Source organism: Cervus elaphus, chromosome 20 (assembly GCF_910594005.1).
Source record: "Cervus elaphus chromosome 20, mCerEla1.1, whole genome shotgun sequence".
Taxonomy (NCBI): Eukaryota; Metazoa; Chordata; class Mammalia; order Artiodactyla; family Cervidae; genus Cervus; species Cervus elaphus.
Window position 1 is genome coordinate 14,074,107 of NC_057834.1, and position 25,601 is coordinate 14,099,707.

Below are 25,601 nucleotides of genomic sequence, written 5' to 3' on the forward strand. Positions count from 1 at the left end.
TCGTCTCCTTTGGAGGCACTGATCTCCGCGTACCTCTGGAGTTTTCAAAGGATGTGAGGCCTCCGGTCGCAATGAGGTGGGGAACTAGGTCTTTCTCTGTGGTCTCCACAGGGGATTCAGACATCCTTTCATCTTGGGAGATGCAAGACGAGCCTGCATTCAAGTCACTGCAGGGATATCCAGCCTTATTTCGCGTCAGGACATCGCGGTGTCCATTCCACTTGAGGCCGCAAACTCAGGGTCCCTCTCACATACCTAGAGCTGAGAGAAGCCTCCTCTTGAGGTGCTTGTGGTAAGGTGGTATTCCTCTGGAGTCGAAGCCAGGGACTAACCTCTCATCTCGAGTTGATTTTTGGCCCACGGAGCTCTTTCCTGTTGCTACAGTGACCTCAGGATCCCTCTAGCCTTGAAACAGTGTTCTTGGGGTTTCTCTGGAGTGCCATCAAGGAAATCAAGGCTCCTTTCATGTGTGATGTGCAACACGGAATTGCTCTGCACGCAGTACAGGGGAATCGGGCCTCATCTCGCGGCGAGGGGGAAGTCTCATGGTTTTTCTCGAGTTGCGGCGGGAACCTGGGGTATATTCTCGAGTTACGATGGGGATGGCCCTTCCACCCACGTGTTTCTTCAGCGACGTCAGGACTCCTGCCTAGTTGCGAGGGACAACTCTGGATTCTCCTCGAGGCTTGGCAGGGCAATTGGGACGCCTCTCCAGCTGAGGCGGGAGACCAAGTGTCCCTTTCCAAGTGCCACAGGAATCCTGGGACTCCTATCAATTTTCACGAGGAGTCAGGCATCGTCTCCTTTGGAGGCACTGATCTCCGCGTACCTCTGGAGTTTTCAAAGGATGTGAGGCTATCGGTCGCGATGAGGTGGGGAACTAAGTCTTTCTCTGTGCTTTCCACAGGGGATTCAGACATCCTTTCGTCCTGGGAGATGCAAGACGAGCCTGCATTGAAGTTACTGCAGGGATATCAGGCCTTATTTCGAGTCAGGGCATCGCAGTGTCCATTCCACTTGAGGCCGCAAACTCAGGGTCCCTCTCACATACCTAGAGCTGAGAGAAGCCTCCTCTTGAGGAGCTTGTGGTAAGGTGGTATTCCTCTGGAGACGAATCCAGGGACTAACCTATCTTTTCGAGTTGATTTTTGGTCCACAGAGTTCTTTCGTGTTGCTACAGTGACCTCAGGATCCCTCTATCCTTGAAACAGTGTTCTTGGGGTTTCTCTGGAGTGCCATCAAGGAAATCAAGGCTCCTTTCATGTGTGATGTGCAACACAGAATTGCTCTGCACGCAGTACAGGGGAATCGGGCCTCATCTCGCATCGAGGGGGAAGTCTCATGGTTTTTCTCGAGTTGCGGCGGGAACCTGGGGTATATTCTCGAGTTACGACGGGGATGGCCCTTCCACACACGTGTTTGTTCAGCCACGTCAGGACTCCTGCCTAGTTGCGAAGGACAACTCGGGATTCTCCTCGAGGCTTGGCAGGGCAATTGGAACGCCTCTCCAGCTGAGGCGGGAGACCAAGTGTCCCTTTCCACGTGCCACAAGAATCCTGGGACTCCTATCAAGTTTCACGAGGAGTCAGGCATCGTCTCCTTTGGAGGCACTGATCTCCGCGTACCTCTGGAGTTTTCAAAGGATGTGAGGCCTCCGGTCGCGATGAGGTGGGGAACTAGGTGTTTCTCTGTGGTCTCCACAGGGGATTCAGACATCCTTTCTTCTTGGGAGATGCAAGACGAGCCTGCATTCACGTCACTGCAGGGATATCCGGCCTTATTTCGAGTCAGGGCATCGCGGTGTCCATTCCACTTGAGGCAGCAAACTCAGGATCCCTCTCACATACCTAGAGCTGAGAGAAGCCTCCTCTTGAGGTGCTTGTGGTAAGGTGGTATTACTCAGGAGTCGAAGCCAGGGACTAACCTCTCATCTCGTGTTGATTCTTGGTCCACGGAGCTCTTTCGTGTTGCTACAGTGACCTCAGGTTCCCTCTAGCCTTGAAACAGTGTTCTTGGGGTTTCTCTGGAGTGCCATCAAGGAAATCAAGGCTCCTTTCATGTGTGATGTGCAACACGGAATTGCTCTGCACGCAGTGCAGGGGAATCGGGCCTCATCTCGCGGCGAGGGGGAAGTCTCATGGTTTTTCTCGAGTTGTGGCGGGAACCTGGGGTATATTCTCGAGTTACGACGGGGATGGCCCTTCCACACACGTGTGTGTTCAGCCATGTCAGGACTCCTGCCTAGTTGCGAGGGACAACTCGGGATTCTCCTCGAGGCTTTGCAGGGCAATTGGGACGCCTCTCCAGCTGAGACGGGAGACCAAGGGTCCCTTTCCACGTGCCACAGTAATCCTGGGTCTCCTATCAAGTTTCACGAGGAGTCAGGCATCGTCTCCTTTGGAGGCACTGATCTCCGCGTACCTCTGGAGTTTTCAAAGGATTTGAGGCCTCCTGTCGCGATGAGGTGGGGAACTAGGTCTTTCTCTGTGGTCTCCACAGGGGATTCAGACACCCTTTCGTCTTGGGAGATGCAAGACGAGCCTGCATTCAAGTCACTGCAGGGATATCCAGCCTTATTTCGCGTCAGGGCATCGCGGTGTCCATTCCACTTGAGGCCGCAAACTCAGGGTCCCTCTCACATACCTAGAGCTGAGAGAAGCCTCCTCTTGAGGTCCTTGTGGTAAGGTGGTATTCCTCTGGAGTCGAAGCCAGGGACTAACCTCTCATCTCGAGTTGATTTTTGGCCCACGGAGCTCTTTCGTGTTGCTACAGTGACCTCAGGATCCCTCTAGCCTTGAAACAGTGTTCTTGGGGTTTCTCTGGAGTGCCATGAAGGAAATCAAGGCTCCTTTCATGTGTGATGTGCAACACAGAATTGCTCTGCACGCAGTGCACGGGAATCGGGCCTCATCTCGTGGCGAGGGGGAAGTCTCATGGTTTTTCTCGAGTTGCGGCGGGAACCTGGGGTATATTCTCGAGTTACGACGGGGATGGCCCTTCCACACACGTGTTTGTTCCGCCATGTCAGGACTCCTGCCTAGTTGCGAGACACAACTCGGGATTCTCCTCGAGGCTTGGCAAGGCAATTGGGAAGCCTCTCCAGCTGAGGCGGGAGACCAAGGGTCCCTTTCCACGTGCCACAGGAATCCTGGGACTCCTATCAAGTTTCACGAGGAGTCAGGCATCGTCTCCTTTGGAGGCACTGATCTCCGCGTACCTCTGGAGTTTTCAAAGGATGTGAGGCCTCCGGTCGCGATGAGGTGGGGAACTAGGTCTTTCTCTGTGGTCTCCACAGGGGATTCAGACATCCTTTCATCTTGGGAGATGCAAGACGAGCCTGCATTCAAGTCACTGCAGGGATATCCGGCCTTATTTCGCGTCAGGGCATTGCGGTGTCCATTCCACTTGAGGCCGCAAACTCAGGGTCCCTCTCACATACCTAGAGCTGAGAGAAGCCTCCTCTTGAGGTGCTTGTGGTAAGGTGGTATTCCTCTGGAGTCGAAGCCAGGGACTAACCTCTCATCTCGAGTTGATTTTTGGTCCACGGAGCTCTTTCGTGTTGCTACAGTGACCTCAGGATCCCTCTAGCCTTGAAACAGTGTTCTTGGGGTTTCTCTGGAGTGCCATCAAGGAAATCAAGGCTCCTTTCATGTGTGATGTGCAACACGGAATTGCTCTGCACGCAGTGCAGGGGAATCGGGCCTCATCTCGCGGCGAGGGGGAAGTCTCATGGTTTTTCTCGAGTTGCGGCGGGAACCTGGGGTATATTCTCGAGTTACGACGGGGATGGCCCTTCCACACACGTGTGTGTTCAGCCACGTCCGGACTCCTGCCTAGTTGCGAGGGACAACTCGGGATTCTAATCGAGGCTTGGCAGGGCAATTGGGACGCCTCTCCAGCTGAGGCGGGAGACCAAGGGTCCCTTTCCAAGTGCCACAGGAATCCTGGGACTCCTATCAACTTTCACGAGGAGTCAGGCATCGTCTCCTTTGGAGGCACTGATCTCCGCGTACCTCTGGAATTTTCAAAGGATGTGAGGCTATCGGTCGCGATGAGGTGGGGAACTAAGTCTTTCTCTGTGCTTTCCACAGGGGATTCAGACATCCTTTTGTCCTGGGAGATTCAAGACGAGCCTGCATTGAAGTCACTGCAGGGATATCCGGCCTTATTTCGAGTCAGGGCATCCCGGTGTCCATTCCACTTGAGGCCGCAAACTCAGGGTCCCTCTCACATACCTAGAGGTGAGAGAAGCCTCCTCTTGAGGTGCTTGTGGTAAGGTGGTATTCCTCTGGAGACGAATCCAGGGACTAACCTCTCTTTTCGAGTTGATTTTTGGTCCACAGAGTTCTTTCGTGTTGCTACAGTGACCTCAGGATCCCTCTATCCTTGAAACAGTGTTCTTGGGGTTTCTCTGGAGTGCCATCAAGGAAATCAAGGCTCCTTTCATGTGTGATGTCCAACACGGAATTGCTCTGCACGCAATACAGGGTAATCGGGCCTCATCTCGCATCGAGGGGGAAGTCTCATGGTTTTTCTCGAGTTGCGGCGGGAACCTGGGGTATATTCTCGAGTTACGACGGGGATGGCCCTTCCACCCACGTGTTTGTTCAGCCACGTCAGGACTCCTGCCTAGTTGCGAGGGACAACTCGGGATTCTCCTCGAGGCTTTGCAGGGCAATTGGGACGCCTCTCCAGCTGAGACGGGAGACCAAGGGTCCCTTTCCACGTGCCACAGGAATCCTGGGTCTCCTATCAAGTTTCACGAGGAGTCAGGCATCGTCTCCTTTGGAGGCACTGATCTCCGCATACCTCTGGAGTTTTCAAAGGATTTGAGGCCCCCGGTACTGATGAGGTGGGGAACTAGGTCTTTCTCTGTGGTCTCCACAGGGGATTCAGACACCCTTTCGTCTTGGGAGATGCAAGACGAGCCTGCATTCCAGTCACTGCAGGGATATCCGGCCTTATTTCGAGTCAGGGCATCGCGGTGTCCATTCCACTTGAGGCCCCAAACTCAGGGTCCCTTTCACATACCTAGAGCTGAGAGAAGCCTCCTCTTGAGGTGCTTGTGGTAAGGTGGTATTCCTCTGGAGTCGAAGCCAGGAACTAACCTCTCATCTCGAGTTGATTTTGGGTCCACGGAGCTCTTTCGTGTTGCTACAGTGACCTCAGGATCCCTCTAGCCTTGAAACATTGTTCTTGGGGTTTCTCTGGAGTGCCATGAAGGAAATCAAGGCTCCTTTCATGTGTGATGTTCAACACAGAATTGCTCTGCACGCAGTGCAGGGGAATCGGGCCTCATCTCGCGGCGAGGGGGAAGTCTCATGGATTTTCTCGAGTTGCGGCGGGAACCTGGGGTATATTCTCGAGTTACGACGGGGATGGCCCTTCCACCCACGTGTTTGTTCAGCCACGTCAGGACTCCTGCCTAGTTGCGAGGGACAACTCGGGATTCTCCTCGAGGCTTTGCAGGGCAATTGGGACGCCTCTCCAGCTGAGACGGGAGACCAAGGGTCCCTTTCCACGTGCCACAGGAATCCTGGGTCTCCTATCAAGTTTCACGAGGAGTCAGGCATCGTCTCCTTTGGAGGCACTGATCTCCGCATACCTCTGGAGTTTTCAAAGGATTTGAGGCCCCCGATCCTGATGAGGTGGGGAACTAGGTCTTTCTCTGTGGTCTCCACAGGGGATTAAGACACCCTTTCGTCTTGGGAGATGCAAGACGAGCCTGCATTCCAGTCACTGCAGGGATATCCGGCCTTATTTCGAGTCAGGGCATCGCGGTGTCCATTCCACTTGAGGCCCCAAACTCAGGGTCCCTCTCACATACCTAGAGCTGAGAGAAGCCTCCTCTTGAGGTGCTTGTGGTAAGGTGGTATTCCTCTGGAGTCGAAGCCAGGAACTAACCTCTCATCTCGAGTTGATTTTGGGTCCACGGAGCTCTTTCGTGTTGCTACAGTGACCTCAGGATCCCTCTAGCCTTGAAACATTGTTCTTGGGGTTTCTCTGGAGTGCCATGAAGGAAATCAAGGCTCCTTTCATGTGTGATGTTCAACACAGAATTGCTCTGCACGCAGTGCAGGGGAATCGGGCCTCATCTCGCGGCGAGGGGGAAGTCTCATGGTTTTTCTCGAGTTGCGGCGGGAACCTGGGGTATATTCTCGAGTTACGACGGGGATGGCCCTTCCACACACGTGTTTGTTCAGCCACGTCAGGACTCTTGCCTAGTTGCGAGACAGAACTCGGGATTCTCCTCGAGGCTTGGCAAGGCAATTGGGACGCCTCTCCAGCTGAGGCGGGAGACCAAGGGTCCCTTTCCACGTGCCACAGGAATCCTGGGACTCCTATCAAGTTTCACGAGGAGTCAGGCATCGTCTCCTTTGGAGGCACTGATCTCCGCGTACCTCTGGAGTTTTCAAAGGATGTGAGGCCTCCGGTCGCAATGAGGTGGGGAACTAGGTCTTTCTCTGTGGTCTCCACAGGGGATTCAGACATCCTTTCATCTTGGGAGATGCAAGACGAGCCTGCATTCAAGTCACTGCAGGGATATCCAGCCTTATTTCGCGTCAGGGCATCGCGGTGTCCATTCCACTTTAGGCCGCAAACTCAGGGTCCCTCTCACATACCTAGAGCTGAGAGAAGCCTCCTCTTGAGGTGCTTGTGGTAAGGTGGTATTCCTCTGGAGTCGAAGCCAGGGACTAACCTCTCATCTCGAGTTGATTTTTGGCCCACGGAGCTCTTTCGTGTTGCTACAGTGACCTCAGGATCCCTCTAGCCTTGAAACAGTGTTCTTGGGGTTTCTCTGGAGTGCCATCAAGGAAATCAAGGCTCCTTTCATGTGTGATGTGCAACACGGAATTGCTCTGCACGCAGTGCAGGGGAATCGGGCCTCATCTCGCGGCGAGGGGGAAGACTCATGGTTTTTCTCGAGTTGCGGCGGGAACCTGGGGTATATTCTCGAGTTACGACGGGGATGGCCCTTCCACCCACGTGTGTGTTCAGCCATGTCAGGACTCCTGCCTAGTTGCGAGGGACAACTCTGGATTCTCCTCGAGGCTTGGCAGGGCAATTGGGACGCCTCTCCAGCTGAGGCGGGAGACCAAGTGTCCCTTTCCAAGTGCCACAGGAATCCTGGGACTCCTATCAATTTTCACGAGGAGTCAGGCATCGTCTCCTTTGGAGGCACTGATCTCCGCGTACCTCTGGAGTTTTCAAAGGATGTGAGGCTATCGGTCGCGATGAGGTGGGGAACTAAGTCTTTCTCTGTGCTTTCCACAGGGGATTCAGACATCCTTTCGTCCTGGGAGATGCAAGACGAGCCTGCATTGAAGTTACTGCAGGGATATCCGGCCTTATTTCGAGTCAGGGCATCGCGGTGTCCATTCCACTTGAGGCCGCAAACTCAGGGTCCCTCTCACATACCTAGAGCTGAGAGAAGCCTCCTCTTGAGGAGCTTGTGGTAAGGTGGTATTCCTCTGGAGACGAATCCAGGGACTAACCTCTCTTTTCGAGTTGATTTTTGGTCCACAGAGTTCTTTCGTGTTGCTACAGTGACCTCAGGATCCCTCTATCCTTGAAACAGTGTTCTTGGGGTTTCTCTGGAGTGCCATCAAGGAAATCAAGGCTCCTTTCATGTGTGATGTGCAACACGGAATTGCTCTGCACGCAGTGCAGGGGAAACGGGCCACATCTCGCGGCGAGGGGGAAGTCTCATGGTTTTTCTCGTGTTGCGGCGGGAACCTGGGGTATATTCTCGAGTTACGACGGGGATGGCCCTTCCACACACGTGTTTGTTCAGCCATGTCAGGACTCCTGCCTAGTTGCGAGGGACAACTCGGGATTCTCCTCGAGGCTTTGCAGGGCAATTGGGACGCCTCTCCAGCTGAGGCGGGAGACCAAGGGTCCCTTTCAACGTGCCACTGGAATCCTGGGTCTCCTATCAATTTTCACGAGGAGTCAGGCATCGTCTCCTTTGGAGGCACTGATCTCCGCATACCTCTGGAGTTTTCAAAGGATTTGAGGCCTCCTGTCGCGATGAGGTGGGGAACTAGGTCTTTCTCTGTGGTCTCCACAGGGGATTCAGACACCCTTTTGCCTTGGGAGATGCAAGACGAGCCTGCATTCCAGTCACTGCAGGGATATCCGGCCTTATTTCGAGTCAGGGCATCGCGGTGTCCATTCCACTTGAGGCAGCAAACTCAGGATCCCTCTCACATACCTAGAGCTGAGAGAAGCCTCCTCTTGAGGTGCTTGTGGTAAGGTGGTATTACTCAGGAGTCGAAGCCAGGGACTAACCTCTCATCTCGTGTTGATTCTTGGTCCACGGAGCTCTTTCGTGTTGCTACAGTGACCTCAGGTTCCCTCTAGCCTTGAAACAGTGTTCTTGGGGTTTCTCTGGAGTGCCATCAAGGAAATCAAGGCTCCTTTCATGTGTGATGTGCAACACGGAATTGCTCTGCACGCAGTGCAGGGGAATCGGGCCTCATCTCGCGGCGAGGGGGAAGTCTCATGGTTTTTCTCGAGTTGTGGCGGGAACCTGGGGTATATTCTCGAGTTACGACGGGGATGGCCCTTCCACACACGTGTGTGTTCAGCCATGTCAGGACTCCTGCCTAGTTGCGAGGGACAACTCGGGATTCTCCTCGAGGCTTTGCAGGGCAATTGGGACGCCTCTCCAGCTGAGACGGGAGACCAAGGGTCCCTTTCCACGTGCCACAGTAATCCTGGGTCTCCTATCAAGTTTCACGAGGAGTCAGGCATCGTCTCCTTTGGAGGCACTGATCTCCGCGTACCTCTGGAGTTTTCAAAGGATTTGAGGCCTCCTGTCGCGATGAGGTGGGGAACTAGGTCTTTCTCTGTGGTCTCCACAGGGGATTCAGACACCCTTTCGTCTTGGGAGATGCAAGACGAGCCTGCATTCAAGTCACTGCAGGGATATCCAGCCTTATTTCGCGTCAGGGCATCGCGGTGTCCATTCCACTTGAGGCCGCAAACTCAGGGTCCCTCTCACATACCTAGAGCTGAGAGAAGCCTCCTCTTGAGGTGCTTGTGGTAAGGTGGTATTCCTCTGGAGTCGAAGCCAGGGACTAACCTCTCATCTCGAGTTGATTTTTGGCCCACGGAGCTCTTTCATGTTGCTACAGTGACCTCAGGATCCCTCTAGCTTTGAAACAGTGTTCTTGGGGTTTCTCTGGAGTGCCATCAAGGAAATCAAGGCTCCTTTCATGTGTGATGTGCAACACGGAATTGCTCTGCACGCAGTGCAGGGGAATCGGGCCTCATCTCGCGGCGAGGGGGAAGTCTCATGGATTTTCTCGAGTTGCGGCGGGAACCTGGGGTATATTCTCGAGTTACGACGGGGATGGCCCTTCCACACACGTGTTTGTTCAGCCACGTCAGGACCTCTGCCTAGTTGCGAGGGACAACTCGGGATTCTCCTCGAGGCTTGGCAGGGCAATTGGAACGCCTCTCCAACTGAGGCGGGAGACCAAGGGTCCCTTTTCACGTGCCACAGGAATCCTGGGTCTCCTATCAAGTTTCACGAGGAGTCAGGCATCGTCTCCTTTGGAGGCACTGATCTCCGCATACCTCTGGAGTTTTCAAAGGATTTGAGGCCTCCTGTCGCGATGATGTGGGGAACTAGGTCTTTCTCTGTGGTCTCCACAGGGGATTCAGACACCCTTTTGTCTTGGGAGATGCAAGACGAGCCTGCATTGCAGTCACTGCAGGGATATCCGGCCTTATTTCGAGTCAGGGCATCGCGGTGTCCATTCCACTTGAGGCCGCAAACTCAGGGTCCCTCTCACATACCTAGAGCTGAGAGAAGCCTCCTCTTGAGGTGCTTGTGGTAAGGTGGTATTCCTCTGGAGTCGAAGCCAGGGACTAACCTCTCATCTCGAGTTGATTTTGGGTCCACGGAGCTCTTTCGTGTTGCTACAGTGACCTCAGGATCCCTCTAGCCTTGAAACAGTGTTCTTGGGGTTTCTCTGGAGTGCCATGAAGGAAATCAAGGCTCCTTTCATGTGTGATGTGCAACACAGAATTGCTCTGCACGCAGTGCACGGGAATCGGGCCTCATCTCGTGGCGAGGGGGAAGTCTCATGGTTTTTCTCGAGTTGCGGCGGGAACCTGGGGTATATTCTCGAGTTACGACGGGGATGGCCCTTCCACACACGTGTTTGTTCCGCCATGTCAGGACTCCTGCCTAGTTGCGAGACACAACTCGGGATTCTCCTCGAGGCTTGGCAAGGCAATTGGGAAGCCTCTCCAGCTGAGGCGGGAGACCAAGGGTCCCTTTCCACGTGCCACAGGAATCCTGGGACTCCTATCAAGTTTCACGAGGAGTCAGGCATCGTCTCCTTTGGAGGCACTGATCTCCGCGTACCTCTGGAGTTTTCAAAGGATGTGAGGCCTCCGGTCGCGATGAGGTGGGGAACTAGGTCTTTCTCTGTGGTCTCCACAGGGGATTCAGACATCCTTTCATCTTGGGAGATGCAAGACGAGCCTGCATTCAAGTCACTGCAGGGATATCCGGCCTTATTTCGCGTCAGGGCATCGCGGTGTCCATTCCACTTGAGGCCGCAAACTCAGGGTCCCTCTCACATACCTAGAGCTGAGAGAAGCCTCCTCTTGAGGTGCTTGTGGTAAGGTGGTATTCCTCTGGAGTCGAAGCCAGGGACTAACCTCTCATCTCGAGTTGATTTTTGGTCCACGGAGCTCTTTCGTGTTGCTACAGTGACCTCAGGATCCCTCTAGCCTTGAAACAGTGTTCTTGGGGTTTCTCTGGAGTGCCATCAAGGAAATCAAGGCTCCTTTCATGTGTGATGTGCAACACGGAATTGCTCTGCACGCAGTGCAGGGGAATCGGGCCTCATCTCGCGGCGAGGGGGAAGTCTCATGGTTTTTCTCGAGTTGCGGCGGGAACCTGGGGTATATTCTCGAGTTACGACGGGGATGGCCCTTCCACACACGTGTGTGTTCAGCCACGTCCGGACTCCTGCCTAGTTGCGAGGGACAACTCGGGATTCTAATCGAGGCTTGGCAGGGCAATTGGGACGCCTCTCCAGCTGAGGCGGGAGACCAAGGGTCCCTTTCCAAGTGCCACAGGAATCCTGGGTCTCCTATCAACTTTCACGAGGAGTCAGGCATCGTCTCCTTTGGAGGCACTGATCTCCGCGTACCTCTGGAATTTTCAAAGGATGTGAGGCTATCGGTCGCGATGAGGTGGGGAACTAAGTCTTTCTCTGTGCTTTCCACAGGGGATTCAGACATCCTTTTGTCCTGGGAGATTCAAGACGAGCCTGCATTGAAGTCACTGCAGGGATATCCGGCCTTATTTCGAGTCAGGGCATCGCGGTGTCCATTCCACTTGAGGCCGCAAACTCAGGGTCCCTCTCACATACCTAGAGGTGAGAGAAGCCTCCTCTTGAGGTGCTTGTGGTAAGGTGGTATTCCTCTGGAGACGAATCCAGGGACTAACCTCTCTTTTCGAGTTGATTTTTGGTCCACAGAGTTCTTTCGTGTTGCTACAGTGACCTCAGGATCCCTCTATCCTTGAAACAGTGTTCTTGGGGTTTCTCTGGAGTGCCATCAAGGAAATCAAGGCTCCTTTCATGTGTGATGTCCAACACGGAATTGCTCTGCACGCAATACAGGGTAATCGGGCCTCATCTCGCATCGAGGGGGAAGTCTCATGGTTTTTCTCGAGTTGCGGCGGGAACCTGGGGTATATTCTCGAGTTACGACGGGGATGGCCCTTCCACCCACGTGTTTGTTCAGCCACGTCAGGACTCCTGCCTAGTTGCGAGGGACAACTCGGGATTCTCCTCGAGGCTTTGCAGGGCAATTGGGACGCCTCTCCAGCTGAGACGGGAGACCAAGGGTCCCTTTCCACGTGCCACAGGAATCCTGGGTCTCCTATCAAGTTTCACGAGGAGTCAGGCATCGTCTCCTTTGGAGGCACTGATCTCCGCATACCTCTGGAGTTTTCAAAGGATTTGAGGCCCCCGGTCCTGATGAGGTGGGGAACTAGGTCTTTCTCTGTGGTCTCCACAGGGGATTCAGACACCCTTTCGTCTTGGGAGATGCAAGACGAGCCTGCATTCCAGTCACTGCAGGGATATCCGGCCTTATTTCGAGTCAGGGCATCGCGGTGTCCATTCCACTTGAGGCCCCAAACTCAGGGTCCCTTTCACATACCTAGAGCTGAGAGAAGCCTCCTCTTGAGGTGCTTGTGGTAAGGTGGTATTCCTCTGGAGTCGAAGCCAGGAACTAACCTCTCATCTCGAGTTGATTTTGGGTCCACGGAGCTCTTTCGTGTTGCTACAGTGACCTCAGGATCCCTCTAGCCTTGAAACATTGTTCTTGGGGTTTCTCTGGAGTGCCATGAAGGAAATCAAGGCTCCTTTCATGTGTGATGTTCAACACAGAATTGCTCTGCACGCAGTGCAGGGGAATCGGGCCTCATCTCGCGGCGAGGGGGAAGTCTCATGGATTTTCTCGAGTTGCGGCGGGAACCTGGGGTATATTCTCGAGTTACGACGGGGATGGCCCTTCCACCCACGTGTTTCTTCAGCGACGTCAGGACTCCTGCCTAGTTGCGAGGGACAACTCTGGATTCTCCTCGAGGCTTGGCAGGGCAATTGGGACGCCTCTCCAGCTGAGGCGGGAGACCAAGTGTCCCTTTCCAAGTGCCACAGGAATCCTGGGACTCCTATCAAGTTTCACGAGGAGTCAGGCGTCGTCTCCTTTGGAGGCACTGATCTCCGCGTACCTCTGGAGTTTTCAAAGGATGTGAGGCTTCCGGTCGCGATGAGGTGGGGAACTAGGTCTTTCTCTGTGGTCTCCACAGGGGATTCAGACATCCTTTCATCTTGAGAGATGCATGACGAGCCTGCATTGAAGTCACTGCAGGGATATCCGGCCTTATTTCGAGTCAGGGCATCGCGGTGTCCATTCCACTTGAGGCCGCAAACTCAGGGTCCCTCTCACATACCTAGAGCTGAGAGAAGCCTCCTCTTGAGGTGCTTGTGGTAAGGTGGTATTCCTCTGGAGACGAATCCAGGGACTAACCTCTCTTTTCGAGTTGATTTGTGGTCCACAGAGTTCTTTCGTGTTGCTACAGTGACCTCAGGATCCCTCTAGCCTTGAAACAGTGTTCTTGAGGTTTCTCTGGAGTGCCATCAAGGAAATCAAAGCTCCTTTCATGTGTGATGTGCAAGACGGAATTGCTCTGCACGCAGTACAGGGGAATCGGGCCTCATCTCGCATCGAGGGGGAAGTGTCATGGTTTTTCTCGAGTTGCGGCGGGAACCTGGGGTATATTCTCGAGTTACGACGGGGATGGCCCTTCCACCCACGTGTTTGTTCAGCCACGTCAGGACTCCTGCCTAGTTGCGAGGGACAACTCGGGATTCTCCTCGAGGCTTGGCAGGGCAATTGGAACGCCTCTCCAGCTGAGGCGGGAGACCAAGGGTCCCTTTCCACGTGCCACAAGAATCCTGGGACTCCTATCAAGTTTCACGAGGAGTTAGGCATCGTCTCCTTTGGAGGAACTGATCTCTGCGTACCTCTGGAGTTTTCAAAGGATGTGAGGCCTCCGGTCGCGATGATGTGGGGAACTAGGTGTTTCTCTGTGGTCTCCACAGGGGATTCAGACATCCTTTCTTCTTGGGAGATGCAAGACGAGCCTGCATTCCAGTCACTGCAGGGATATCCGGCCTTATTTCGAGTCAGGGCATCGCGGTGTCCATTCCACTTGATGCCGCAAACTCAGGGTCCCTCTCACATGCCTAGAGCTGAGAGAAGCCTCCTCTTGAGGTGCTTGTGGTAAGGTGGTATTCCTCAGGAGTCGAAGCCAGGGACTAACCTCTCATCTCGAGTTGATTTTTGGTCCACGGAGCTCTTTCGTGTTGCTGCAGTGACCTCAGGATCCCTCTAGCCTTTTAACAGTGTTCTTGGGGTTTCTCTGGAGTGCCATCAAGGAAATCAAGGCTCCTTTCATGTGTGATGTGCAACACAGAATTGCTCTGCACGCAGTGCAGGGGAATCGGGCCTCATCTCGCGGCGAGGGGGAAGTCTCGTGGTTTTTCTCGAGTTGCGGCGGGAACCTGGGGTATATTCTCGAGTTACGACGGGGATGGCCCTTCCACCCACGTGTTTCTTCAGCGACGTCAGGACTCCTGCCTAGTTGCGAGGGACAACTCTGGATTCTCCTCGAGGCTTGGCAGGGCAATTGGGACCCCTCTCCAGCTGAGGCGGGAGACCAAGTGTCCCTTTCCAAGTGCCACAGGAATCCTGGGACTCCTATCAAGTTTCACGAGGAGTCAGGCATCGTCTCCTTTGGAGGCACTGATCTCCGCGTACCTCTGGAGTTTTCAAAGGATGTGAGGCTATCGGTTGCGATGAGGTGGGGAACTAAGTCTTTCTCTGTGCTTTCCACAGGGGATTCAGACATCCTTTCTTCCTGGGAGATGCATGACGAGCCTGCATTGAAGTCACTACAGGGATATCCGGCCTTATTTCGAGTTAGGGCATCGCGGTGTCCATTCCACTTGAGGCCGCAAACTCAGGGTCCCTCTCACATACCTAGAGCTGAGAGAAGCCTCCTCTTGAGGTGCTTGTGGTAAGGTGGTATTCCTCTGGAGACGAATCCAGGGACTAACCTCTCTTTTCGAGTTGATTTGTGGTCCACAGAGTTCTTTCGTGTTGCTACAGTGACCTCAGGATCCCTCTAGCCTTGAAACAGTGTTCTTGAGGTTTCTCTGGAGTGCCATCAAGGAAATCAAGGCTCCTTTCATGTGTGATGTGCAAGACGGAATTGCTCTGCACGCAGTACAGGGGAATCGGGCCTCATCTCGCATCGAGGGGGAAGTCTCATGGTTTTTCTCGAGTTGCGGCGGGAACCTGGGGTATATTCTCGAGTTACGACGGGGATGGCCCTTCCACCCACGTGTTTGTTCAGCCACGTCAGGACTCCTGCCTAGTTGCGAGGGACAACTCGGGATTCTCCTCGAGGCTTGGCAGGGCAATTGGAACGCCTCTCCAGCTGAGGCGGGAGACCAAGGGTCCCTTTCCACGTGCCACAAGAATCCTGGGACTCCTATCAAGTTTCACGAGGAGTTAGGCATCGTCTCCTTTGGAGGAACTGATCTCTGCGTACCTCTGGAGTTTTCAAAGGATGTGAGGCCTCCGGTCGCGATGATGTGGGGAACTAGGTGTTTCTCTGTGGTCTCCACAGGGGATTCAGACATCCTTTCTTCTTGGGAGATGCAAGACGAGCCTGCATTCAAGTCACTGCAGGGATATCCGGCCTTATTTCGAGTCAGGGCATCGCGGTGTCCATTCCACTTGAGGCCGCAAACTCAGGGTCCCTCTCACATACCTAGAGCTGAGAGAAGCCTCCTCTTGAGGTGCTTGTGGTAAGGTGGTATTCCTCTGGAGTCGAAGCCAGGGACTAACCTCTCATCTCGAGTTGATTTTTGGCCCACGGAGCTCTTTCGTGTTGCTACAGTGACCTCAGGATCCCTCTATCTTTGAAACAGTGTTCTTAGGGTTTCTCTGGAGTGCCATCAAGGAAATCAAGGCTCCTTTCTTGTGTGATGTGCAACACGGAATTGCTCTGCACGCAGTGCAGGGGAATCGGGCCTCATCTCGCGGCGACGGGGAAGTCTCATGGTTTTTCTCGAGTTGCGGCGGGAACCTGGGGTATATTCTCGAGTTACGACGGGGATGGCCCTTCCACCCACGTGTGTGTTCAGCCACGTCAGGACTCCTGCCTAGGTGCGAGGGACAACTCGGGATTCTCCTCGAGGCTTGGCAAGGCAATTGGGACGCCTCTCCAGCTGAGGCGGGAGACCAAGGGTCCCTTTCCACGTGCCGCAGGAATCCTGGGACTCCTATCAAGTTTCACGAGGAGTCAGGCATCGTCTCCTTTGGAGGCACTGATCTCCGCGTACCTCTGGAGTTTTCAAAGGATGTGAGGCCTCCGGTCGCGATGAGGTGGGGAACTAGGTCTTTCTCTGTGGTCTCCACAGGGGATTCAGACATCCTTTCATCTTGGGAGATGCAAGACGAGCCTGCATTCAATTCACTGCAGGGATATCCAGCCTTATTTCGCGTCAGGGCATCGCGGTGTCTATTCCACTTGAGGCCGCAAACTCAGGGTCCCTCTCACATACCTAGAGCTGAGAGAAGCCTCCTCTTGAGGTGCTTGTGGTAAGGTGGTATTCCTCTGGAGTCGAAGCCAGGGACTAACCTCTCATCTCGAGTTGATTTTTGGCCCACGGAGCTCTTTCGTGTTGCTACAGTGACCTCAGGATCCCTCTAGCCTTGAAACAGTGTTCTTGGGGTTTCTCTGGAGTGCCATCAAGGAAATCAAGGCTCCTTTCATGTGTGATGTCCAACACGGAATTGCTCTGCACGCAATACAGGGTAATCGGGCCTCATCTCGCATCGAGGGGGAAGTCTCATGGTTTTTCTCGAGTTGCGGCGGGAACCTGGGGTATATTCTCGAGTTACGACGGGGATGGCCCTTCCACCCACGTGTTTGTTCAGCCACGTCAGGACTCCTGCCTAGTTGCGAGGGACAACTCGGGATTCTCCTCGAGGCTTTGCAGGGCAATTGGGACGCCTCTCCAGCTGAGACGGGAGACCAAGGGTCCCTTTCCACGTGCCACAGGAATCCTGGGTCTCCTATCAAGTTTCACGAGGAGTCAGGCATCGTCTCCTTTGGAGGCACTGATCTCCGCATACCTCTGGAGTTTTCAAAGGATTTGAGGCCTCCTGTCGCGATGAGGTGGGGAACTAGGTCTTTCTCTGTGGTCTCCACAGGGGATTCAGACAGGCTTTCGTCTTGGGAGATGCAAGACGAGCCTGCATTCCAGTCACTGCAGGGATATCCGGCCTTATTTTGAGTCAGGGCATCTTGGTGTCCATTCCACTTGAGGCCGCAAACTCAGGGTCCCTCTCACATGCCTAGAGCTGAGAGAAGCCTCCTCTTGAGGTGCTTGTCGTAAGGTGGTATTCCTCTGGAGTCGAAGCCAGGGACTAACCTCTCATCTCGCGTTGATTTTTGGTCCACGGAGCTCTTTCGTGTTGCTACAGTGACCTCAGGATCCCTCTAGCCTTGAAACAGTGTTCTTGGGGTTTCTCTGGAGTGCCATCAAGGAAATCAAGGCTCCTTTCATGTGTGATGTGCAACACAGAATTGCTCTGCACGCAGTGCAGGGGAATCGGGCCTCATCTCGCGGCAAGGGGGAAGTCTCATGGTTTTTCTCGAGTTGCGGCGGGAACCTGGGGTATATTCTCGAGTTACGACGGGGATGGCCCTTCCACCCACGTGTTTGTTCAGCCACGTCAGGACTCCTGCCTAGTTGCGAGGGACAACTCGGGATTCTCCTCGAGGCTTGGCAGGGCAATTGGAACGCCTCTCCAGCTGAGGCGGGAGACCAAGGGTCCCTTTCCACGTGCCACAGGAATCCTGGGTCTCCTATCAAGTTTCACGAGGAGGCAGGCATCGTCTCCTTTGGAGGCACTGATCTCCGCATACCTCTGGAGTTTTCAAAGGATTTGAGGCCTCCCGTCGCGATGAGGTGGGGAACTAGGTCTTTCTCTGTGGTCTCCACAGGGGATTCAGACATCCTTTCATCTTGAGAGATGCAAGACGAGCCTGCATTCCAGTCACTGCAGGGATATCCGGCCTTATTTCGAGTCAGGGCATCGCGGTGTCCATTCCACTTGAGGCCGCAAACTCAGGGTCCCTCTCACATACCTAGAGCTGAGAGAAGCCTCCTCTTGAGGTGCTTGTGGTAAGGTGGTATTCCTCTGGAGTCGAAGCCAGGGACTAACCTCTCATCTCGAGTTGATTTTTGGTCCACGGAGCTCTTTCGTGCTGCTACAGTGACCTCAGGATCCCTCTAGCCTTGAAACAGTGTTCTTGGGGTTTCTCTGGAGTGCCATGAAGGAAATCAAGGCTCCTTTCATGTGTGATGTGCAACACGGAATTGCTCTGCACGCAGTGCAGGGGAATCGGGCCTCATCTCGCGGCGAGGGGGAAGTCTCATGGTTTTTCTCGAGTTGCGGCGGGAACCTGGGGTATATTCTCGAGTTACGACGGGGATGGCCCTTCCACACACGTGTGTGTTCAGCCACGTCCGGACTCCTGCCTAGTTGCGAGGGACAACTCGGGATTCTAATCGAGGCTTGGCAGGGCAATTGGGACGCCTCTCCAGCTGAGGCGGGAGACCAAGGGTCCCTTTCCAAGTGCCACAGGAATCCTGGGTCTCCTATCAACTTTCACGAGGAGTCAGGCATCGTCTCCTTTGGAGGCACTGATCTCCGCGTACCTCTGGAATTTTCAAAGGATGTGAGGCTATCGGTCGCGATGAGGTGGGGAACTAAGTCTTTCTCTGTGCTTTCCACAGGGGATTCAGACATCCTTTTGTCCTGGGAGATTCAAGACGAGCCTGCATTGAAGTCACTGCAGGGATATCCGGCCTTATTTCGAGTCAGGGCATCGCGGTGTCCATTCCACTTGAGGCCGCAAACTCAGGGTCCCTCTCACATACCTAGAGGTGAGAGAAGCCTCCTCTTGAGGTGCTTGTGGTAAGGTGGTATTCCTCTGGAGACGAATCCAGGGACTAACCTCTCTTTTCGAGTTGATTTTTGGTCCACAGAGTTCTTTCGTGTTGCTACAGTGACCTCAGGATCCCTCTATCCTTGAAACAGTGTTCTTGGGGTTTCTCTGGAGTGCCATCAAGGAAATCAAGGCTCCTTTCATGTGTGATGTCCAACACGGAATTGCTCTGCACGCAATACAGGGTAATCGGGCCTCATCTCGCATCGAGGGGGAAGTCTCATGGTTTTTCTCGAGTTGCGGCGGGAACCTGGGGTATATTCTCGAGTTACGACGGGGATGGCCCTTCCACCCACGTGTTTGTTCAGCCACGTCAGGACTCCTGCCTAGTTGCGAGGGACAACTCGGGATTCTCCTCGAGGCTTTGCAGGGCAATTGGGACGCCTCTCCAGCTGAGACGGGAGACCAAGGGTCCCTTTCCACGTGCCACAGGAATCCTGGGTCTCCTATCAAGTTTCACGAGGAGTCAGGCATCGTCTCCTTTGGAGGCACTGATCTCCGCATACCTCTGGAGTTTTCAAAGGATTTGAGGCCTCCTGTCGCGATGAGGTGGGGAACTAGGTCTTTCTCTGTGGTCTCCACAGGGGATTCAGACAGGCTTTCGTCTTGGGAGATGCAAGACGAGCCTGCATTCCAGTCACTGCAGGGATATCCGGCCTTATTTTGAGTCAGGGCATCTTGGTGTCCATTCCACTTGAGGCCGCAAACTCAGGGTCCCTCTCACATGCCTAGAGCTGAGAGAAGCCTCCTCTTGAGGTGCTTGTCGTAAGGTGGTATTCCTCTGGAGTCGAAGCCAGGGACTAACCTCTCATCTCGCGTTGATTTTTGGTCCACGGAGCTCTTTCGTGTTGCTACAGTGACCTCAGGATCCCTCTAGCCTTGAAACAGTGTTCTTGGGGTTTCTCTGGAGTGCCATCAAGGAAATCAAGGCTCCTTTCATGTGTGATGTGCAACACAGAATTGCTCTGCACGCAGTGCAGGGGAATCGGGCCTCATCTCGCGGCAAGGGGGAAGTCTCATGGTTTTTCTCGAGTTGCGGCGGGAACCTGGGGTATATTCTCGAGTTACGACGGGGATGGCCCTTCCACCCACGTGTTTGTTCAGCCACGTCAGGACTCCTGCCTAGTTGCGAGGGACAACTCGGGATTCTCCTCGAGGCTTGGCAGGGCAATTGGAACGCCTCTCCAGCTGAGGCGGGAGACCAAGGGTCCCTTTCCACGTGCCACAGGAATCCTGGGTCTCCTATCAAGTTTCACGAGGAGGCAGGCATCGTCTCCTTTGGAGGCACTGATCTCCGCATACCTCTGGAGTTTTCAAAGGATTTGAGGCCTCCCGTCGCGATGAGGTGGGGAACTAGGTCTTTCTCTGTGGTCTCCACAGGGGATTCAGACATCCTTTCATCTTGAGAGATGCAAGACGAGCCTGCATTCCAGTCACTGCAGGGATATCCGGCCTTATTTCGAGTCAGGGCATCGCGGTGTCCATTCCACTTGAGGCCGCAAACTCAGGGTCCCTCTCACATACCTAGAGCTGAGAGAAGCCTCCTCTTGAGGTGCTTGTGGTAAGGTGGTATTCCTCTGGAGTCGAAGCCAGGGACTAACCTCTCATCTCGAGTTGATTTTTGGTCCACGGAGCTCTTTCGTGCTGCTACAGTGACCTCAGGATCCCTCTAGCCTTGAAACAGTGTTCTTGGGGTTTCTCTGGAGTGCCATGAAGGAAATCAAGGCTCCTTTCATGTGTGATGTGCAACACAGAATTGCTCTGCACGCAGTGCAGGGGAATCGGGCCTCATCTCGCGGCGAGGGGGAAGTCTCATGGTTTTTCTCGAGTTGCGGGGGGAACCTGGGGTATATTCTCGAGTTACGACGGGGATGGCCCTTCCACACACGTGTTTGTTCAGCCACGTCAGGACTCTTGCCTAGTTGCGAGACACAACTCGGGATTCTCCTCGAGGCTTGGCAAGGCAATTGGGACGCCTCTCCAGCTGAGGCGGGAGACCAAGTGTCCCTTTCCACGTGCCACAGGAATCCTGGGACTCCTATCAAGTTTCACGAGGAGTCAGGCATCGTCTCCTTTGGAGGCACTGATCTCCGCGTACCTCTGGAGTTTTCAAAGGATGTTAGGCCTCCGGTCGCGATGAGGTGGGGAACTAGGTCTTTCTCTGTGGTCTCCACAGGGGATTCAGACATCCTTTCATTTTGGGAGATGCAAGACGAGCCTGCATTCAAGTCACTGCAGGGATATCCAGCCTTATTTCGCGTCAGGGCATCGCGGTGTCCATTCCACTTGAGGCCGCAAACTCAGGGTCCCTCTCACATACCTAGAGCTGAGAGAAGCCTCCTCTTGAGGTGCTTGTGGTAAGGTGGTATTCCTCTGGAGTCGAAGCCAGGGACTAACCTCTCATCTCGTGTTGATTCTTGGTCCACGGAGCTCTTTCGTGTTGCTACAGTGACCTCAGGATCCCTCTAGCCTTGAAACAGTGTTCTTGGGGTTTCTCTGGAGTGCCATGAAGGAAATCAAGGCTCCTTTCATGTGTGATGTGCAACACAGAATTGCTCTGCACGCAGTGCAGGGGAATCGGGCCTCATCTCGCGGCGAGGGGGAAGTCTCATGGTTTTTCTCGAGTTGCGGCGGGAACCTGGGGTATATTCTCGAGTTACGACGGGGATGGCCCTTCCACACACGTGTTTGTTCAGCCACGTCAGGACTCTTGCCTAGTTGCGATACACAACTCGGGATTCTCCTCGAGGCTTGGCAAGGCAATAGGGACGCCTCTCCAGCTGAGGCGGGAGACCAAGGGTCCCTTTCCACGTGCCACAGGAATCCTGGGACTCCTATCAAGTTTCACGAGGAGTCAGGCATCGTCTCCTTTGGAGGCACTGATCTCCGCGTACCTCTGGAGTTTTCAAAGGATGTGAGGCCTCCGGTCGCGATGAGGTGGGGAACTAGATCTTTCTCTGTGTTCTCCACAGGGGATTCAGACATCCTTTCATCTTGGGAGATGCAAGACGAGACTGCATTCAAGTCACTGCAGGGATATCCAGCCTTATTTCGCGTCAGGGCATCGCGGTGTCCATTCCACTTGAGGCCGCAAACTCAGGGTCCCACTCACATACCTAGAGCTGAGAGAAGCCTCCTCTTGAGGTGCTTGTGGTAAGGTGGTATTCCTCAGGAGTCGAAGCCAGGGACTAACCTCTCATCTCGAGTTGATTTTTGGCCCACGGAGCTCTTTCGTGTTGCTACAGTGACCTCAGGATCCCTCTAGCCTTAAAACAGTATTCTTGGGGTTTCTCTGGAGTGCCATCAAGGAAATCAAGGCTCCTTTCATGTGTGATGTGCAACACGGAATTGCTCTGCACGCAGTGCAGGGGAATCCGGCCTCATCTCGCGGCGAGGGGGAAGTCTCATGGTTTTTCTCGAGTTGCGGCGGGAACATGGGTTATATTCTCGAGTTACAACGGGGATGGCCCTTCCACCCACGTGTTTCATCAGCGACGTCAGGACTCCTGCCTAGTTGCGAGGGACAACTCGGGATTCTCCTCAAGGCTTTGCAGGGCAATTGGGACGCCTCTCCAGCTGAGGCGGGAGACCAAGTGTCCCTTTCCAAGTGCCACAGGAATCCTGGGACTCCTATCAAGTTTCACGAGGAGTCAGGCATCGTCTCCTTTGGAGGCACTGATCTCCGCATACCTCTGGAGTTTTCAAAGGATGTGAGGCTATCGGTCGCGATGAGGTGGGGAACTAAGTCTTTCTCTGTGGTCTCCACAGGGGATTCAGACATCCTTTCGTCCTGGGAGATGCAAGACGAGCCTGCATTGAAGTCACTGCAGGGATATCCGGCCTTATTTCGATTCAGGGCATCACGGTGTCCATTCCACTTGAGGCCGCAAACTCAGGGTCCCTCTCACATACCTAGAGCTGAGAGAAGCCTCCTCTTGAGGTGCTTGTGGTAAGGTGGTATTCCTCTGGAGACGAATCCAGGGACTAACCTCTCTTTACGAGTTGATTTTTGGTCCACAGAGTTCTTTCGTGTTGCTACAGTGACCTCAGGTTCTTTCTATCCTTGAAACAGTGTTCTTGGGGTTTCTCTGGAGTGCAATCAAGGAAATCAAGGCTCCTTTCATGTGTGATGTGCAAGACGGAATTGCTCTGCACGCAGTACAGGGGAATTGGGCCTCATCTCGCATCGAGGGGGAAGTCTCATGGTTTTTCTCGAGTTGCGGCGGGAACCTGGGGTATATTCTCGAGTTACGACGGGGATGGCCCTTCCACCCACGTGTTTGTTCAGCCACGTCAGGACTCCTGCCTAGTTGCGAGGGACACCTCGGGATTCTCCTCGAGGCTTGGCAGGGCAATTGGAACGCCTCTCCAGCTGAGGCGGGAGACAAAGGGTCCCTTTCCACGTGCCACAAGAATCCTGGGACTCCTATCAAGTTTCACGAGGAGTCAGGCATCGTCTCCTTTGGAGGCACTGATCTCCGCGTACCTCTGGAGTTTTCAAAGGATGTGAGGCCTCCGGTCGCGATGAGGTGAGGAACTAGGTCTTTCTCTGTGGTCTCCACAGGGGATTCAGACATCCTTTCTTCTTGGGAGATGCAAGACGAGCCTGCATTCAAGTCACTGCAGGGATATCCGGCCTTATTTCGAGTCAGGGCATCGCGGTGTCCATTCCACTTGAGGCCGCAAACTCAGGATCCCTCTCACATACCTAGAGCTGAGAGAAGCCTCCTCTTGAGGTGCTTGTGGTAAGGTGGTATTCCTCAGGAGTCGAAGCCAGGGACTAACCTCTCATCTCGTGTTGATTCTTGGTCCACGGAGCTCTTTCGTGTTGCTACAGTGACCTCAGGATCCCTCTAGCCTTGAAACAGTGTTCTTGGGGTTTCTCTGGAGTGCCATCAAGGAAATCAAGGCTCCTTTCATGTGTGATGTGCAACACGGAATTGCTCTGCACGCAGTGCAGGGGAATCGGGCCTCATCTCGCGGCGAGGGGGAAGTCTCATGGTTTTTCTCGAGTTGCGGCGGGAACCTGGGGTATATTCTCGAGTTACGACGGGGATGGCCCTTCCACACACGTGTGTGTTCAGCCATGTCAGGACTCCTGCCTAGTTGCGAGGGACAACTCGGGATTCTCCTAGAGGCTTTGCAGGGCAATTGGGACGCCTCTCCAGCTGAGGCGGGAGACCAAGGGTCCCTTTCCATGTGCCACAGGAATCCTGGGTCTCCTATCAAGTTTCACGAGGAGTCAGGCATCGTCTCCTTTGGAGGCACTGATCTCCGCATACCTCTGGAGTTTTCAAAGGATTTGAGGCCTCCTGTCGCGATGAGGTGGGGAACTAGTTCTTGCTCTGTGGTCTCCACAGGGGATTCAGACACCCTTTCGTCTTGGGAGATGCAAGACGAGCCTGCATTCCAGTCACTGCAGGGATATCCGGCCTTATTTCGAGTCAGGGCATCGCGGTGTCCATTCCACTTGAGGCCGCAAACTCAGGGTCCCTCTCACATACCTAGAGCTGAGAGAAGCCTCCTCTTGAGGTGCTTGTGGTAAGGTGGTATTCCTCTGGAGTTGAAGCCAGGGACTAACCTCTCATCTCGAGTTGATTTTTGGTCCACGGAGCTCTTTCGTGTTGTTACAGTGACCTCAGGATCCCTCTAGCCTTGAAACAGTGTTCTTGGGGTTTCTCTGGAGTGCCATGAAGGAAATCAAGGCTCCTTTCATGTGTGATGTGCAACACAGAATTGCTCTGCACGCAGTGCAGGGGAATCGGGCCTCATCTCGCGGCGAGGGGGAAGTCTCATGGTTTTTCTCGAGTTGCGGCGGGAACCTGGGGTATATTCTCGAGTTACGACGGGGATGGCCGTTCCACACACGTGTTTGTTCAGCCACGTCAGGACTCTTGCCTAGTTGCGAGACACAACTCGGGATTCTCCTCGAGGCTTGGCAAGGCAATTGGGACGCCTCTCCAGCTGAGGCGGGAGACCAAAGGTCCCTTTCCACGTGCCACAGGAATCCTGGGACTCCTATCAATTTTCACGAGGAGTCAGGCATCGTCTCCTTTGGAGGCACTGATCTCCGCGTACCTCTCGAGTTTTCAAAGGATGTGAGGCCTCCGGTCGCGATGAGGTGGGGAACTAGGTCTTTCTCTGTGGTCTCCACAGGGGACTCAGACATCCTTTCATCTTGGGAGATGCAAGACGAGCCCGCATTCAAGTCACTGCAGGGATATCCGGCCTTATTTCGATTCAGGGCATCACGGTGTCCATTCCACTTGAGGCCGCAAACTCAGGGTCCCTCTCACATACCTAGAGCTGAGAGAAGCCTCCTCTTGAGGTGCTTGTGGTAAGGTGGTATTCCTCTGGAGACGAATCCAGGGACTAACCTCTCTTTACGAGTTGATTTTTGGTCCACAGAGTTCTTTCGTGTTGCTACAGTGACCTCAGGATCTTTCTATCCTTGAAACAGTGTTCTTGGGGTTTCTCTGGAGTGCAATCAAGGAAATCAAGGCTCCTTTCATGTGTGATGTGCAAGACGGAATTGCTCTGCACGCAGTACAGGGGAATTGGGCCTCATCTCGCATCGAGGGGGAAGTCTCATGGTTTTTCTCGAGTTGCGGCGGGAACCTGGGGTATATTCTCGAGTGACGGCGGGGATGGCCCTTCCACCCACGTGTTTGTTAAGCCACGTCAGGACTCCTGCCTAGTTGCGAGGGACAACTCGGGATTCTCCTCGAGGCTTGGCAGGGCAATTGGAACGCCTCTCCAGCTGAGGCGGGAGACAAAGGGTCCCTTTCCACGTGCCACAAGAATCCTGGGACTCCTATCAAGTTTCACGAGGAGTCAGGCATCGTCTCCTTTGGAGGCACTGATCTCCGCGTACCTCTGGAGTTTTCAAAGGATGTGAGGCCTCCGGTCGCGATGAGGTGGGGAACTAGGTCTTTCTCTGTGGTCTCCACAGGGGATTCAGACATCCTTT